The sequence below is a fragment of the Arachis stenosperma genome, chromosome 2 (assembly GCF_014773155.1).
Source record: "Arachis stenosperma cultivar V10309 chromosome 2, arast.V10309.gnm1.PFL2, whole genome shotgun sequence".
Classification (NCBI taxonomy): domain Eukaryota; kingdom Viridiplantae; phylum Streptophyta; class Magnoliopsida; order Fabales; family Fabaceae; genus Arachis; species Arachis stenosperma.
The window spans coordinates 32,882,361-32,887,515 of NC_080378.1; the positions used below are offsets into that span (position 1 = coordinate 32,882,361).

At 40.9% G+C, this 5,155-nt stretch overlaps 1 non-coding gene across 1 annotated transcript; it reads left to right on the top strand.

Annotated features, from left to right (window-relative positions):
• Nucleotides 1-3,882: 3,882 nt before the first annotated feature.
• Nucleotides 3,883-3,990, top strand: LOC130963917 (small nucleolar RNA R71). The gene has a single exon (XR_009080034.1). It is a non-coding gene; the product is annotated as a small nucleolar RNA R71 (small nucleolar RNA).
• Nucleotides 3,991-5,155: the final 1,165 nt, after the last annotated feature.

Sequence of the window (5,155 nt, forward strand, 5' to 3'; positions counted from 1 at the left end):
ATTGATTCTCCTAGTTAAGTATGATGATTCTTAAACACAGCTACTTATTGAGTCTTGGCTGTGGCCCAAAGCACTCTGTCTTCCAGTATTACCACCGGATACATACATGCCACATACACATAATTGGGTGAACCTTTTCAGATTGTGACTCAGCTTTGCTAAAGTCCCCAATTAGAGGTGTCCAGGGTTCTTAAGCACACTCTTTTTGCCTTGGATCACAACTGTATTTCTTTCTTTTTCTTTTCTTTTTCTTTCTCCCCTTTTTTTCTTTTTCGTTTTTCTCCTTCTCTTTTTTTTTTTTTGTATTCACTGCTTTTTCTTGCTTCAAGAATCATTTTTATGATTTTTCAGATCCTCAGTAACATGTCTCCTTTTTCATCATTCTTTCAAGAGCCAACAATTTTAACATTCATGAACAACAAATTCAAAAGACATATGCACTGTTCAAGCATACATTCAGAAAACAAAAAGTATTGTCACCACATCAAACTAATTAAGCTAGTTTTAAAGATGAATTTGAAATCCTGTACTTCTTGTTCTTTTGTGATTAAAAACGGTTTTCATTTAAGAAAGGTGATGGATTCATAGGACATTCATAACTTTAAGGCATAGACACTAAGACACTAATGATCACAAGACACAAACATGGACAAACATAAGCATAAATTTTCGAAAAACAGAAAAATAAAGAACAAGGAGATTAAAGAACGGGTCCACCTTAGTGATGGCGGCTTGTTCTTCCTCTTGAAGGTCTTTATGGAGTGCTTGAGCTCCTCAATGTTTCTTCCTTGTCTTTGTTGCTCCTCTCTCATGATTCTTTGATCTTCTCTAATTTCATGGAGGAGAATGGAGTGTTCTTGGTGCTCCACCCTTAGTTGTCCCATGTTGGAACTCAATTCTCCTAGGGAGGTGTTGATTTGCTCCCAGTAGTTTTGTGGAGGAAAGTGCATCCCTTGAGGCATCTCAGGGATTTCATGATGAGTGGGGTCTCTTGTTTGCTCCATCCTTTTCTTAGTGATGGGCTTGAGGTCATGCCTTCTCAGTTGAACCGGCTTCCCTCTTGAATCTCTCTTTCATTGAACGCCCTCTTCATAAATGTCTATGAGGACTTGGTCCAACCTTTGATCAAAGTTGACCCTTTTTGAGTTTGAAAGGGATCTCAGGGATCACCTTCTTCATGGCCCCAACTTCATAGAAGTGGTCTTGATGCACCCTTGAGATGAATCTCTCCATCTCCCATGACTCGGAGGAGGAGGCTTTTGCCTTCCCTTTCCTCTTTCTAGAGGTTTCTCCGGCCTTGGATGCCATAAATGGTTATGGAAAAACAAAAAAGCAATGCTTTTACCACACCAAACTTAAAAGGTTTGCTCGTCCTCGAGCAAAAGAAGAAAGAAGAGAGTAGAAGAAGAAGAAATGAGGAAGAAGGAAATGGCTTTTGTGTTCGGCCAAAGAGGGGGAGAAGTGGTGTTTAGGTTGTGTGAAAATGAAGGGGTGAAGAAGGGTATATATAGGAGAGGGGGTGGGTAAGGTTCGGTCAAGTGAGGGTGGGTTTGGGTGGGAAAGTGGTTTGAATTTGAATGGTAAGGTAGGTGGGGTTTTATGAAGGATGGATGTGAGTGGTGAAGAGAAAGATGGGATTTGATAGGTGAAGGGTTTTTTTGGGGAAGAGGTAGGGAGGTGATTGGTGAATGGGTGAAGAAGAGAGAGAGAGTGTGGTGGGGTTGGTGGGGATCCTGTGGGGTCCACAGATCCTGTGGTGTCAAGAAAAAGTCATCCCTGCACCAAATGGCATTCAAAATCACGTTTTGAGCCATTTCTGGCGTTAAACGCCGGGCTGGTGCCCATTCCTGGCGTTTAACGCCAGGTTCTTGCCCTTTTCTGGCGTTTAACGCCAGTCTGGTGCCCCTTTCTGGCGTTAAACGCCCAGAATGGTGCCAGACTGGGCGTTAAACGCCCAACTGCTAGCCTCACTGGCGTTTAAACGCCAGTGGGTTCTTCCTCCAGGGTGTGCTATTTTTCTTCCTGTTTTTCATTCTGTTTTTGCTTTTTCAATTGATTTTGTGACTTCTCACGATCATCAACCAACAAAAAACATAAAATAACAAAAGAAAATAGTCAAAATATAACATTGGGTTGCCTCCCAACAAGCGCTTCTTTAATGTCAGTAGCTTGACAGGTGGCTCTCATGGAGCCTCACAAATGATCAGAGCAATGTGGGAACCTCCCAACACCAAACTTAGAGTTTGAATGTGGGGGTTCAACACCAAACTTAGAGTTTGGTTGTGGCCTCCCAACACCAAACTTAGAGTTTGACTGTGGGGGCTCTGTTTGACTCTGATTTGAGAGAAGCTCTTCATGCTTCCTCTCCATGGTGACAGAGGGATATCCTTGAGCCTTAAACACAAAGGATTCTTCATTCACTTGAATGATCAGTTCGCCTCTATCAACATCAATCACAGCCTTTGCTGTGGCTAGGAAGGGTCTGCCAAGGATGATGGATTCATCCATGCACTTCCCAGTCTCTAGGACTATGAAATCAGCAGGGATGTAATGGTCTTCAATCTTTACCAGAATATCCTCTACAAGTCCATGAGCTTGTTTTCTTGAGTTGTCTGCCATCTCTAATGAGATTCTTGCAGCTTGCACCTCAAAGATCCCTAGCTTCTCCATTACAGAGAGAGGCATGAGGTTTACACTTGACCCTAAGTCACACAGAGCCTTCTTGAAGGTCATGGTGCCTATGGTACAAGGTATTGAAAACTTCCCAGGATCTTGTCTCTTTTGAGGTAATTTCTGCCTAGACAAGTCATCCAGTTCTTTGGTGAGCAAAGGGGGTTCATCCTCCCAAGTCTCATTTCCAAATAACTTGTCATTTAGCTTCATGATTGCTCCAAGGTATTTAGCAACTTGCTCTTCAGTGACATACTCGTCCTCTTCAGAGGAAGAATACTCATCAGAGCTCATGAAAGGCAGAAGTAAGTCCAATGGAATCTCTATGGTCTCATTTTGAGCCTCAGATTCCCATGGTTCCTCATTGGGGAACTCAGTGGAGGTCAGTGCACGCCCATTGAGGTCTTCCTCAGTGGCGTTCACTTCCTCTCCTTCCTCTCCAAATTCGGCCATGTTGATGGCCTTGCACTCTCCTTTTGGATTTTTTTCTGTATTGCTTGGGAGAGTACTAGGAGGGAGTTCAGTAACTTTCTTGCTCAGCTGTCCCACTTGTGCCTCCAAATTCCTAATGGAGGACCTTGTTTCAGTCATGAAACTTTGAGTGGTTTTGATTAGATCAGAGACCATGGTTGCTAAGTCAGAGGGGTTCTGCTTAGAATTCTCTGTCTGTTGCTGAGAAGATGATGGAAAAGGCTTGCCATTGCTAAACCTGTTTCTTCCACCATTATTGTTGTTGAAACCTTGTTGAGGTCTCTCTTGATTCTTCCATGAGAAATTTGGATGATTTCTCCATGAAGAATTATAGGTGTTTCCATAGGGTTCTCCTAGGTAATTCACCTCTTCCATTGAAGGGTTCTCAGGATCATAGGCTTCTTCTTCAGATGAAGCATCCTTAGTACTGCTTGGTGCATTTTGCATTCCAGACAGACTTTGAGAAATCAAATTGACTTGTTGAGTCAATATCTTGTTCTGATCCAGAATGGCATTCAGAGCATCAATCTCAAGAACTCCTTTCTTCTGATTAGTCCCATTGTTCACAGGATTCCTTTCAGAAGTGTACATGAATTGGTTATTTGCAACCATCTCAATTAGCTCTTGAGCTTCTGTAGGCGTCTTCTTCAGATGAAGAGATCCTCCAGCAGAGCTATCCAAAGACATCTTGGATAGTTCAGAGAGACCATCATAGAAAATACCTATGATGCTCCATTCAGAAAGCATGTCAGAAGGACATTTTCTGATCAATTGTTTGTATCTTTCCCAAGCTTCATAGAGGGATTCTCCATCCTTCTGTCTGAAGGTTTAGACTTCCACTCTAAGCTTACTCAATTTTTGAGGTGGAAAGAACTTTGCCAAGAAGGCATTGACTAGCTTTTCCCATGAGTCCAGGCTTTCTTTAGGTTGTGAGTCCAACCATGTCCTAGCTCTGTCTCTTACAGCAAAAGGGAATAGCATAAGTCTGTAGACCTCAGGGTCAACCCCATTAGTCTTGACAGTGTCACAGATTTGCAAGAATTCAGCTAAGAACTGATGAGGATCTTCCAATGGAAGTCCATGGAACTTGCAATTCTGTTGCATTAGAGAAACTAATTGAGGCTTAAGCTCAAAGTTGTTTGCTCCAATGGCAGGGATAGAGATGCTTCTCCCATAGAAGTCGGGAGTAGGTGCAGTAAAGTCACCCAGCACCTTCCTTGCATTGTTGTTGTTTTCGGCTGCCATGGGTTCTTCTTCCTTGAAGAATTCGGTCAGGTCCTCTAAAGAGAGTTGTGCTTTGGCTTCTCTTAGCTTTCTCTTCAAGGTCCTTTCAGGTTCAGGGTCAGCCTCAACAAGAATGCTTTTGTCTTTGCTCCTGCTCATAAGAAAGAGAAGAGAACAAGAATGTGTGGAATCCTCTATGTCACAGTATAGAGATTCCTTGAGGTGTCAGAAGAAAAGAAAAACAGAAGAAAGAGGTAGAAGAATTCGAACTTGATCAGATAGAGTTTGAATTGTGCATTTAAGAAGGAGTGGTACTCCATAGATAGAAGGATGTGGGAAGAGGGGAAGAGGGTTTTCGAAAATTAAGTTAAAGAGTTTTTTAAAATCATTTTGAAAAATTGATTGATAATTTTCGAAAACTCACAGTGGAAAAGGAATCAAGTGATTTTTGAAAAAGATTTTGAAATTAGAAGTCAAAAAGATTTGATTGAAAACTATTTTGAAAAAGATGAGGTTAAGAAGATATGATTGGTTTTAAAAAAATGTGATTGAGAAGATATGATTTGAAAACAATTTTAAAAAGATTTGATTTTAAAAATTAATACCTTGGCTAACAAGAAAAGATATGATTCAAACATTAAACCTTTCTCAACAGAAAAGGCAACATACTTGAAATGTTCAATCAAATCATTAATTGTTAGCAAGTATCTTTGAAAAAGGAAAGAAATTGATTTTGAAAACATTTGATTGAAAAGATATGATTTTGAAAAAGATTTGATTTTGAAAAACT